We start from the raw sequence: 13,067 nt of genomic DNA on the forward strand, positions 1-13,067 counted from the left end.
AACTGTGACTTGGGAACCTACCTCGGCTCCAGTGGGATCCTGTCACCCCTTTCTTTCCCAAGGTCTCCAGCTCACCAGAGGATCCCCAAGCTCAGTTCTCTCTGGCTACCACCCAAGGGTGTCATGGTTGTATCTGCTTAACCAAAGCCACCATTCATGCTGCGTTAGCGTTGCTAAGCATTTGGACATTCAGACCCTTTCTTAGTCTGCTCAGGCGGCCATAGCAAAATGCCGTAGACTGGGGGCTTGGACAGCAAAGCATTTCTCACAGCTCTAGAGGCTGAGAGTCCAAGGTCAAAGTTCCAACCAATTCAGTCTCTGGTGAGAGCTCTCTTCCTGGCTTTTAGATGGCCACCTTCCCACTGTCCTCACATGGCAGGGAGAGAAAGACAGACTCATCTCTCCTTATAAGGACACTAATTATATAGGATCAGGGCCCCACCCTTATGACATCATTTAACCTTAATTACCTCCATAAAGGCCCCATGTCCAAATATAGTCCCACTGGGGGTTAGATAAAGGGGGTGGCCCATTCAGTCCATAAGAGACCCCCATGGCCATCTGCAAAGAGAGGCTTATGTCTCTCCCTCAACCATGGACAAGGGAATCTACCCTGGACTTTCTCTTATTTCCTTTGACAATAAAGGAAACTTTATTGTCAAAACTTCCCAAAACATTTTCCATCAAACACCAGTGTGCATGCAAGAGTAACAGGTGTTTTGAGAAAAGAAGATTCCACAGTGAAATAGGTTTGGGGTGACAGGGTTATACCAAGTGTGACAGGCCTCTCTGAGCCAGGGGTGGTTCTCCTTGGAATGGATGCGTGAATGGCAGTGCCTCCGGCCCAGACACCACGTGGCCACTCGCCCTTCTGAGTCCAGCCAGTGAATCTGTCCCCAAGGTGAGTCAGAGGCTGGCGAGGAGACCCACCTAGTCCAGCAGACAGGGGAGCCCCGAGGGAGCCAGTTCTGTGACAGGACCACTGGTCTCACCCATTCGCTGACACGTCCTGACCCAGTTCCTGCCTCAATCACAGTTTACTGCCGCTTCACAAATTGCTCTGCCAACCCATGAGCAAACTAAACACGAAGCTTTTCCTCCCTTCAAATGTTTAAAAGGCCATCGAGGTCCTGCCGGCTGCACGAGGCTCCCTGCTCAGACTTACCACCCCGGAATCAAAGCCCCAGGTCCTGACAAGGTGGGGGACCCAGCAGGAGACACACGAGGGTAGCCACGCCGTGCACCCATTCGGCACTCCTCTGGGAAATAATCAGAGCCTGGCACACAGTTGGTGCTCAAAATAGACACAGCTGAGCCGTGCCCAGAACGGCTACAGCGGCAGACCGCAGACCGCACCCCTGCCCGCACAGAGCCACCAGCCCACCAGGAAGACGGACGGTAAAGACCAGAGGCATCCAGGGTGCTGGAGGCCGACCCCCACCCCCGGGCTGCGTCAGCCCTCTCCTGGCACTGCTGTAAAATTGGGGAAGGCAGCAGTCCTTTCAAGCATGACTGAGCCCTGGTGTCCCCGTAGGACCTGGGCTTGGCACAGCTTCTCCAGCGGGATCCCGCCGCCCAGCCCCAGGGAGCGGTCAGAGCTCAGCCTCTAGCTGTCACCTCCTTCGAGGTTTCGCCCCTCCCTGCACCCCACATTCAGAGTGAGCGAGAGGTCACTCTAGAGGTCCAGCCACCGCAGCCTAACGTTGGATGCTCTGTCGGGGGCAGTGGCTCTGGGGCGCCCTCGGGGATAGGCGATGCCTTACAGGCCTGAAGCCCCTGCAGACACTTTCTTGGCCCAGTCCCACCTCCCCCTGCCCTGCGCAGTGTGGACCCCTCACACACATCCGGCCCCCGCACTCCAGCACAGTATCTGCTCCTGAAACGCCCAGCCTGAGACAGTGGCTCCCGAGTGGTCTGAGAAGGCAGCCCCCCTTCCAGAGGGGTGGGGAGTGAAACGCTCATGGATTCCATCCCTGCTGGTTCGCAAGGCTCAAACCCCCTGCAGGGTTGGCGGCCCAGGTGTCGAAACTTTGAACAGGAGGAACTGGGACTGCGTTGCTGCTGGAAGGGACCAGATGGTATCAGTGAGGACTAAAGACGGGATGGTCACTGCGAAGCCCACCAATGTCCCAGAGAAAGACGAGGGACCCCTGGGGGCCGGGGCAGGCAGTTAGAGCGCAGGTGCGCAAGCCAGGGACCCTGGTGGGGGGGGGCGGCTGAGAACGCCCAGCACAAGTCCGAGGGCCAGGATGGTCAGAGTGCTGGATTCCACAGACAGCCAAACGTCCGACCAGGCAGGCCTGCCGGGCCAAGGTAGGTCAGGGGCCTGGCTGGGGGAAGCTGGAACCACGACACACGGGATGAAATAACTGAAGATGCCCGTCCCCAGGTCCTCCAAGCCTTCTGAGCCACAGCTGGAGCCCACCCAGCCCTGCGAGCTGCACCTCACCCCTGCCCACACAGTGGGGTGCCTCCCTTGTGAGACAGTAAGTGTGGCTGAGGCAGGCTGGGACCCGGGACACACGTCTCCTGGAGCGGCGAAATACAAAGAAACCATAAGGGACTAAAAATAACTGCGTGCATGCACAGGTGGGGCAAATTCTGGACAAAAGATACAAAGAGACCAAAACAACCCAACTGCCACTTCTGAAGAGCCGGGAGCAAACGCAGGGAACTGCGCATGCCCCCTACGCGCAACACCACCAAGGGGGTGGGCACCCTACCCTCGCCCCATATAAGGAAGCAGCTGGCCCCTCCCTCAAGGAGGAAGCGAGCAAGGGAACCTGTTTATTCTCGCTCGTTCCCCCCACCCCCGCTGCAGCAGGGGCCGCAGTACTGCCTCGCCTGAACTTCTTATCTGGCCTTTTGTCAATTTCTATTGCTTAAGGAGGCCAAGGACCCTGGTTGGTAACAGCACCCCACCTCCCGTGCACGCAGGGCCCATAACTAGGGTTAAGTCATAGCCTGATTAGGGGCAAGGGGGCGGCACCCCAGCAGTGGAGAGACGGGGAACACACAGGATTCGGTCTGAGGGCGCCGGAGCAGAGACCGGGTCATAGAGTCGTCCGGGAAGGAGGATGCTTTGGGAGAGACTGCGGACACTCTGGGCTTGTCCCCTGGCCGGGAAAACAGACCCGCCTCCACGGGAGAAACACAGAGGCCCCTAGGCTGGAGCAGACTGTCCTCAGCGGAGAATCGCACGCCTTTTGAAAGGCACCTCCTGGCACTCCGTGGCCCCGGCAGGGTGGAAGCGGGCCCCTCCGAGGGCAGGGTCACGTGTCCTAGAGCCGTCCCGCTGTAGCGCAGCCAGCCCCTCGGCTTGCTCCTCGGTGGTCCAGGGTCCCACACAGCGAGATGGAGGAGGAGGAAAGCCCTCCACCTGCAAGCTGGGGTACAGAGGGACCCGCTGGGTTTGGGGGTGCAAACTGAGAACTGACAGCAGGCTCACCACCTGCTCTGCTCAGCCACACGGCCCTGGACAACAGCATCCCAGCCAGAACCACCCGGACGCCCTCCCCGCCCCCCACCCCCAGAGCCCCAGGACTTCTGACCTTTTAAGAGAGAAACAAAAGCTGGCTTAGGACTGCATCCCAAGGGACTTGAATTTTCCTCAAGTACTGAATTCAAAAACGTTTTCCCACTTCCCTTGAAAGGAGTATCAAAAACTGCACTTGAATCATTCTTTTTTTTTTTTTTTTGCGGTACGCTGGTCTCTCACTGTTGTGGCCTCTCTGGTTGCGGAGCACAGGCTCCGGACGTGCAGGCTCAACGGCCGTGGCTCACGGGCCCAGCCGCTCCACGGCATGTGGGATCTTCCCGGACCGGGGCACGAACCCGTGGCCCCTGCATCGGCAGGCAGACTCTCAACCTCTGCGCCACCAGGGAAGCCCCTGAAACATTCTGAATAGATGTCACAAGTGTTAAAACCTAGGTGCAACTAATTTTGTCCACCTGGTCTCTGTATTCCCAAATAAAACTTCACAAAGACTTAAAATTCTTTCCGCTTCCAAAGTGTGCTCAAGAGGACACGTACAAGGTGGGGTGAGTGACTCCCGCCAGAGGGAGGAGGGGGCGGAGGGGACGTGAGCTTGTGTCTAATTCTGATTTCATCAGCGCACCCCTGCCCCAGAGCCTGGCTCCAGGGCACGGCTGGACTTCTGCCCAGAGTGGGGCAGTTGGGCCGCTCCAGGCCCGGGCCCAGGCATCTGCTCGGCCGCCCACCCCGCCCCTTCCCTCCGGGCTCCCCACGGGCTGAGTCAGTCGCGGTGCAGGAGCAATGGTGGCATCCAGGCCACAGTCCTAGACTTGCTGATGGCAGGGCTGGGGAGCAAGCTCGTCTCGGGGTTGACACAGGAGAAGCCGGCCTGGGAGGCGGTGGGATGCGGTGGGCAGGCATCCCTGCGTGCCCGCTCCCACACCCTCCTCCCTCCCAGGGCTCTGGCCTCACTTGGTCCCTCGAGGCTGCCCCACCAGCTCCGGGGACACAAGCAGTCGCCTCGGTGGCCACAGCTCTTCCCACTGACTGAGCATTTACACCGTTACAGAGGCAGGGAAACTGAGGCTCAGGCAGCGAAAGCCACTCGCTCAAGACTGCAGAGCTGAGACCAAGCTGGTCCCAAGCTGGGACCAGCCTGTGCACCACCAAAGCCGCACATCGGGTCCACACCCACCTGGCCACCCCTGCAGCTCTCAGCCCGGCACACAGAGGGTCAAAGCGAGGCAGCCGGCGGTGCAGGTGGGGGTCCCGTGTGTGTTCACGGACTTGTGCTGAGACGCTTCAGGGGCTCTGGAAGCTTCCAGGGGGCCCCACTCTGATAATGTGTCAGGGCTGGAGGGACCGCTGACCCTGGCTGCATCCCAGCCAACCCACACCCTCCCTGGGCTTCAGGGCTCCGGGACGGGCGGAGCTGGGGTGTGGCTTGTTTGGGGGGTGGAGGGGGCCTGGTGGGGAGAGGGGAGAGCCCTGGGCGGGGAAAGGCTCTCAGGAGCATCTCCTGGGCCAGGGCCCGCCTCCCCTCACAGCCCCACCCCCCCACCCCCGGGAAGCCACCCAGAAAAGGAGGAGGAAAAAGTTCATTTCCTGAACATGGGTGCAGAAGAGGAAGAGTACAGGCCGCGTCCACGTGGCAGTTCCTGAGCGCCCGCCCCGGCCAGCAGCCTCACCCAAGCAGGCTCCCCAGGGGGTGGGGAGGACCCTACTGGGACCAGTGGCACCCCCTCCTCTCCGCTGGCCTTTCACGCCCCTCCCCTTCATGCCCTTCTCCAACTCTGCCCTCCTCTGCCCTCTGCAGAACTGGCTTGTGCCTGCCCCCCGAGCCCAGGACAGCAGGGACAGGGCCCCAGGAGCCGGTCAGGGTGGGGGGCACGCAGGTCTCTCCCACCAGCAGCAGGGGGCTCAGCCAGCTCCCAGGACCAGGCTTTCCCTCGGGGCCAAAGCCACGCCTCTGTGTGCGAGGTCTGCCCTGGCACCAGGGACACAGCCCAGAACAAAGCCTATGTCTCTGCTCTGGGTCCCCCGAAGAGAACAAATAAACAAGCATAGGGGATGCCGACCCCACCTGAGGAAGGAAGATACAGGGAGGAGATGGAGAGCAGGGTTGGGGGGGGCGGGGACCCTCAGAAGCGACACCCGAGTGAGGACACGGCGGTGGCGGAGAGAACCTGGAGTTCTGGGAAGGTGCTCCAGGCAGAGGGTGCGGCAAACGCAAAGGCCCTGAGGCAGGAGGGGCTCCCAGGAGGCCACAGTGGAAGGGAGCGAGAGGGAGGCCAGACCAGGCCCCAGTGGCATCCCAGAGCAGGGGCAGAGCTGCCTCTGGCCCTCCCCTTGTCTTGACGGCGCAGACATTTGATGCCTAGGGAGGAAAGCAAGTGCTTCCTGCAGTTGTACAGGCCACGCTCTCCCTAAACACACACGGAGTGCCAACTGTGTGCCTGGAGTGTCCGTGCGTGAAGTGTCTCCAAGGCGGATGTGGGGCACTATCTCCAGGCCAGGCTAAATCCTCCCCCGGGAGTCCCACCGTCCGGACCAGGAGGCCGGCACCGTCCAAGGCAGCACCGACGGAAAGCACCGGCACGGAGCAGGCAGGGGATGACCTGGCCCCAGGCTGGCCCTGCTCCAGCCGCTGCTGCCCTGCTGCTTGCAGACCTCAGATGTGAGGCACTGCGGGGGAAGCCCGTGATGACAGAACACCCAGGAGGTGGCTCTGGAAGGTTCTGGGAGTTTGCCCAGCACATCCTCCCACCCCGAGGGGTCTGCAAATGCTCCCCCAGGGGAAGCCGCAGAAGCAGGGTGTTTGGGGGAGGAGAGAGGTCCACGGGAGGGGCACCGGCAGGGCTTGGCCTCATCCCGAAGGCAGTGCGGGTGGCTGCTGGGGGGTACGCAGGGACTGCAAGGCCCCCTTCCGGTTCCCCCTCCACACACAAGCCACCCGCCTCCTTGCAGATCTCCCCAGAGAAAGGCAGGAGCCATAGGGCTGCACTGACCCGGGACTGCGCTGTGCTCGGGGACCCAGGCACTGAATGCGTGTGATCTCACAACAACCCAAGCAGGGGGGACGGCCACCCCCGTCACAGATGCCCGGGGGGGTCATATTACCCCCTCCCCAGCCATGCAGCTGCTGGGTGCTCCAGCCGCCAGGCTCAGCCCAGGTCAGGACTGCGAAGCCGAGCCCCAGTGCTTGGCCGAGCTCAGCCCTGGCGCTTAGATGGAGCCCCGTCGCTTAGACGGAGCCCCGTCACCTCCCGAGTTTCCAAGACGAAAGAAAGTCAGCCCAAGTCAGAGGCTCACAGAGCTTCTTCCCCGAAGCCAGCCCAGTCCCAGCACCCCTCGGCCTCCCAAACGGACACCCAATGCGGGTGTCAGGGCAGTCTTTCCGAGCAGATGTGAGGCACAGCCCGGACAAGAAAAGCTGGGGAGGAAAGCCAAGTGCTTCCCTCACTCCCCGGGAGATGCCCCAGGTGGGGAAGACGGGACACAAGCCTGGGCGGGGACCTCGTGGAGGGCAGGCCACAGCCTCCTCCCCAGCTCCCCCTGCACCTTGGGGCCCTGCTCACCGCAGGGGCCAGAGCCACGATCACATGCAGTTTGCACCCCGAAGGCCAGAGAAGCCCCCAGCTCAGACCACCCAGCCTTCTCCTGGGAAAAGCTGACAGTGGGGCAGGGTCAGGTCCTGGGGCTCTGATTCCAGCTGGGAACCGTGGCAGGGTGGAACTGAGGGTCCCCAGAGGGCACCAAGTGCCCCTCACAGACATGACAGCCCAACACCCCGCTAGTGAACGGACTCTGTCTGGACCTAGGACATGGGAGGACAGGGCCCGGCACGTGGCATGCAAATGACCACATGTGAAGGGAAGGGTCCTCAGAAAAGCCCCTGTGGTCGGTGCCGTGACTTCCACTTTGCCTGCTGGGAACTGGGATGACCTGCCCCAGGCCTGCGGCTCCAGAGTAAGGCCCGGCCAAACCCTCCATCTGCAAGAGCCTCAAGACCCGACACTGAGCCTCCAGACAGTTCCTGCAACCCCGAGGCTCGGGGTACTACCTGAGGAAGAGGGAGCCACCACCCCAGCCCAGGACACCCCTCAGGTCCCCTGGGCTGCCCATGGCCAGGCCCCTGCTTGGGTAGGCTTCCTCTGCCCCCTAGTGTCCGCAACTTCAGGGCCCGTCAGGGTCAGTGGGGCAGGAGGGCCTGTGACCAGGACCTGGGGCCAGTCACACCCGCGGCCTCGGGCATGAGTGCAAGTGGGGTGGGGTGAAGACCCAGACAGGCCGTGCTCAGGAGGCCGTGCTCTGTGGCTGTGAGATTTTTAATCACCCTCGAATGAGGACCCCTGCAGTTTCGTTTTGCACTGGGGCCCACAAGTTCTGCAGCTGGTCCAGCTCCCAGCTTCCACACTGGGTGGGTTAGACTCAGCTGGGCCCCTACCCCGGCCTTGGTTGCTCATCTGTGAAATGGGTTTATGCCCAGGTCCCAGGGTGGTCTCAGGGGTGAAGGAAACAGAGACTGAGCTCTGACACTCTGGGGCGGGTGGTGAGGGAGTCCGGGAGGCTGGTAGGGGGAGAGAGGAGGGGAGAGAGGGAGTAGGGGGGAAACAGGAAGAGAGGGAGGTAAGGGGGAATGCAGGGAAAGGGTGGGAAGGAGGGGGCAGGGCCTGCTGCAGGCCGGGCACCAGGGAGCATGGAGCCCCCTAGGGCCGCAGCCTCTCTCTCTCTTTCTCTCTCTCTCTCTCTCTCTCTCTCTCTCTCTCTCTCTCTCGCCGGCGTCCCCCACTCCCCCGCCACCCAGTCCCCCACCCTCACGGAGGGGCTGGGAGGACTGGGCCAAGTCCCGTGGAAAAGAAGTGGCTGCACGTTTTCCGAGATGTTTTAAACGTTGTTTTGGCAACGCTGAGGTCCTGCGCAGCCCGAGACATCCTGACATAAAACACGCCTGACCCCAGGCTCCTCTGGCCTCCTCTCCCAGCCAGCCCCAGCTCCCAGCTGCCGGACACACAGGGCCAGAAAGGCCAGCCTACCCTCTTCAAATGGCCTCTTTTTAGGGCCAAAATACAGCTCATGGTGAGTTTGTTTCTGCAGTTGCTAAATACAATAGCAACGCTGCATCCGTGTGGATGGTTTCCTGCTCTGCACAGACTTTCTGGGCCAGAAGGGGCCCAGGCCTACTGGTGCAGGGGAGAAACTGGAGTCCAGAGAGGCACAGGAACTTGCCTGGACCTCGGAGCAAATGGTTGAGCTGGGGGCAGTGTGTGGTCCCTAACAGCTGGGTCGTGGGGTATCCCAGGGGAGGGGCCGGCCTGGTCAGCGCAGCACATGTGTCAGCCCTGTGGGCCCTCTAAGCCTCACCTCCCCCATCTGTACCTGCTTCTAAGCAGTAAGGACATCATTTTACCTAAACTACCTGGTGCAGGACCTGATTTGTGGAGGGCAGCAAAAACAGACACTCAGGCAAGGAGGGAGTGAAGGGCTTGGACAGGTGAATAGGTGTTCACCAGGCTTGCCAGGCAGAGGCAGGGACCCAGACCATGTGGAGCACAGCAGGAAGGAGGTCAGCTGACCCCCACCCCGGGCCTACCACCCCTGCTCATCCCGGCTCCCGTCAACGTGTGAGAGGTTCTGGAAACATCTCCCGTTAGGGAGGTGAAAGTTTTCCCCTGTCCTCTTATGTTCAGTTTTGGAGGCAAGAGAGAGATTATGGGAGAGAAAAGACAGATTTTTATTCCTTTGCATTTGTACTTGGGAGTTCACAGAAAAATTTGACTCAGGCAATTAGAACGTGGGGCTTATATGCCGCCTTACGGGTACATCATAGGGGAAGGGGAGGGGGAGAAGGGTACTGGCAGGAAAACACGTGACTTTCTGGAAGGATTCCTGGGCCCCTAGGAGAAGGGCAGGAGCTGTGACAGCTTTGCACGTGTCTGCTCGGGTGCGGTGTGTAAGCCCCGGCGTGCTCGTGCAAACAGTCTTTACTGGTGGCTCCGAGGAGGGGATTTATGACAATTGGATTCTTTGGAGTTCTTTTGGGCATCTCTGCTTTCAGGCAAGTCAGAGATTTGGGGGACCCAAATGCCTTATTCAAAATAGTTTCTAGGCCACCAAGGCCTACTAGGAGCCCTGCACTGCTCTCCCCAGACCCTCCATCTGGCAGGTGGGCATCCACTGAAGACACGGGACTCACAAAGGTTCAGGCTTCCTTGGTCACTTGCCTTCTGAAGGCTCCTTGCCAGCGAGGGTGGCCTCTCCTCCACTGGGGGCACGGCTGCTAGGGACGGAGATGGGGACATCCCCGGGGGAGGCTCCGGGGTAACCGAGCCACCATGTAGGCAGATGGATGCCCGGGAGAGCCACCTGGGTGCATCCCCGGAGGGCCCCAAGTCTGGAGTGTCTGGTCATCGTAGTGTAGCTCCAGGCTGCTTGTACCAGGGCTTCGACACTTTCGTCCATTCCCCGCCCCCCAGGTCACACCCGGGCTCCCGGTCACGTACCTGCGCGCAGGTAGGGCCCTTCTCTGGAGACGAGAGAGGAAGATCAAGGGCTGTAGGGCACCCAGAGCTCACCTCCACTTCCTGGCCCTCAGTTCAGCCGGCCTGCAGGGCCCAGGTGACTCCAGCTGCAGCTCCAGACCTAGAATTAGCACGTGAGCTGAGGCCATCGGGCCCAGTGACAGTGAAGCCAGGGACATGGGTCAGGGCCGGGCATGCAGAGGTCAGCTAAGTGAGCCGAACAGAAGCAGGACACCGGGGCTCCAGAGCGGCAGTGGCTCAGACCTTCTGGCTCTACTCCAAGAGGCCTGCCTGCCCGGGAAGCCCCAAGATGGCCCCTGGGGGCCGCAAACACAGATGCCCTCCACACAGTTTGGCCCCAGTGGGTGTCAGGTTTTCACCAGCATGGGATGTAGCTGGGAACCCCACTGTTGACTTTAAAGAATGCACAACGTGAGAGTTGCGAGTTAAGTTTTATTGGGGGCAAAATGAGGACTGCAGCCCGGGAGACAGCATTTCAGATGGCTCTGAGAAACTGCTCCGAGGAGGCCAGGGGAGGCGCCGGGATATACTGGAGTTTTGCAACAAAGGGCAGGTAGTGGGGAACTGTCAAAGGATTATTGTTAGTTAAAGAAAACCAGATATCTCAAGTTAAGGAAGTTAGGACTTGGGTTTCCCTGGTGGCGCGGTGGTTGAGAGTCCGCCTGCAGGAGATGCAGGGGACGCGGGTGTGTGCCCCGGTCCGGGAAGATCCCACATGCCGCAGAGTGGCTGGGCCCGTGAGCCATGGCCGCTGAGCCTACGCGTCCGGAGCCTGTGCGGGAGAGGCCACAACAGTGAGAGGCCCACGTACGGAAAAAGAAAAAAAAAAGGAAGTTAGCACTTCTCTATGTATGGGAAGATGCAAGAGTCTGGGCTCACTGAAATCATTCCTTGATTGACGTGAACCTTAGCTATCTGGAGCCTGTATTTTCACATCCTGAGTTTCCTCAGCGCTCACCACAGGGAGTGGCTGCAGTCTGACGGCTGCTAGATGGCAGGTATTCTTTTCAGCCCTGCGTTTCCTCAGGGCTCACCTGCTCACGTTGGAGGGCTGCAATCATTGGTGACTGTGACATCCTTTGTTTATTGATATGGCAGGAAATATTCCATTTATAAATATTCCATTTATCACCACCATGTCTTGGCCACACAACGCACCTGCTGGGATGCCCCCACCTCTCCCCAAGGGGCATAGAGCATCGCGATCCATCCTCAACCTCTCCGCATGTGCCCCCTACAAGGACTCAGATATCTAGTGCAGAACAGGAGCTCTGTCTACAGTGGGATCTCTGGGGGCTAAGGCCGCTAGCCTAGAGCTAACTGGCCACCTAGGCCCCAAATTGGCTGGGCCAAGACCAAGGGGAACTGTAGAGGAAAAAGATCTTCTTCATTTCCTCCTGGCCCCCTGGGCTGCCAGCTCATAGGTCCAGGGCGGCTCCCTCTGCCCCACGCCCACTCCCACCATCACGATAGGGATGCATCTGAGCTCTGGGCAAGGCTTCTGCTTGGATGCCCACAGGCACCTACACTGGCCAAGCCTGGGGACACGGAAGGAGGGAGGCTCGATGGGGCTTCGCGGAGGCCGCTGTCCGAGGGTGGAAGTGGATGGCTGCACTGAGTTCCTGGGGGACGGGGGTGCAGAGGAGGGCCCCGAGCCCAGCCGGGTGTCTCTGGGGCCTCAGCCGTGCACCAAAAGAGGGGAAGAGGGAGCCAGGTGAGGAGAGCGCAGAGGTGCCCGCGGCGGGAGCTCCGGGAGGGTTGGGCGGGGGTCAGGGGAGGGGAGGTCCAGCCTGACCCGCAGCTTAAGAGCGAGCAGCCTTCAAGTTGGGAACTCTGGGTTTTTCCTCATGGGAGAGATAGTCAGATTGGGGTGAGGACAGATGACTAAGTCACCTCTGGCAAGAGAGGGGTGACCCGGACACCGCTGCTGCAAAGGGCAGTGGAGGTGGCCTCGCGGGGAGGTGGCCGTGGGGTTGGAGAGGGACGGGCGGCACAGAGGCAGCTCTCCCCCGACCCGCTTCCTGCGGAGCCTGGCCCTTCCCGGGCAGACACCTCCTCACTCCTGCGCCTTCCGAAGTGGGTGCCAAACAGGCCTTGAGGGTGAATCTTCTGCCCTCCTTTTAAAACTTTTTTATTCTTTTTTTTTTTTTTTTAAATGAAAAAGACCATTGAGTAACAGGCAATGGAAACTGATTCTATGGAGAAGTTTGGGACAGTCTCCAGGCCAGTGACCTGCACAAACATGGAAACTTCTGGAGCCTGGGGAGGGTCCGTGGCCACAGGCCTGTGGATGGATACCAGATGGCCGGGACAACCAGGGGCCTCCCTGTCTCAGCCACTGACATCTCCCCGTTTCATTGGCTGTTCCAACCTCCTGCCTGGCTGGGTGCTTTGTTGGCTGGGCTTTTTATTGCCCAGTTGTTACTCCAGCAAAATCAACGCCCTCACCCTACAGACTGTCTTCAGGCAGACAGATGCAGCATGGGGGCTGTGACTGACTTGTTGTCTCCATGAAAAGAAGTAGCAGGAGTTCAGCTGCAATAAAGATACAGAAGACACACCGGAAACGCCAGAGCTGTGTGTTCCTAAAGCACGCGGCCTCGGGTGTGCAGAGCTGGCTGGGCCCTCTCTCTGTGCCCGGCGCTGCCCCGCGTCAGAGGTGCCACCCTCGCCCCCCCTTCCCCACAGCCAGGTGCCGATTCTCCTCCAGCCAAGCCGTGCTGTACCTGCGTCATGACGGCGGGCCCGTCTGTTCCCCAACTTTCCCCGGGCCATAGCCACTGGCAGCAGCCTGTAGCCGGGAAGTGAGTGGCCCTCATCTGCTTCTAGCCTCCCCACTAGGCCCGCGTGGCCCAGCACAGCCCTCCCAAGGCAGAGGCCTAGCAGACAGACACGGTGCACAGCCTGGCTTGGGGCAGCTTGCTGTTGGGACAGTCCCGTCACACTGGCTTGACTCTTGGCCGGATGCTGTGCTGAAACCTTTATGCCAGAGGAGGGGGTTCCTCTTTTATCCCCATTTGACAGACAAGGAAACCGAGGCCAGGGAGCCC

General features: G+C 60.3%; 1 pseudogene; it reads left to right on the forward strand.

Annotated features, from left to right (window-relative positions):
• The first annotated feature begins 10,306 nt into the window (after positions 1-10,306).
• On the forward strand, positions 10,307-12,410 carry LOC149749067 (uncharacterized; annotated as a pseudogene).
• Positions 12,411-13,067: the final 657 nt, after the last annotated feature.

The sequence above is a fragment of the Delphinapterus leucas genome, chromosome 6 (genome assembly GCF_059928025.1).
Source record: "Delphinapterus leucas isolate spDelLeu-1000000601 "Yukka" chromosome 6, BTC_Dleu_Yukka2, whole genome shotgun sequence".
In the NCBI taxonomy this organism is placed as follows: Eukaryota; Metazoa; Chordata; class Mammalia; order Artiodactyla; family Monodontidae; genus Delphinapterus; species Delphinapterus leucas.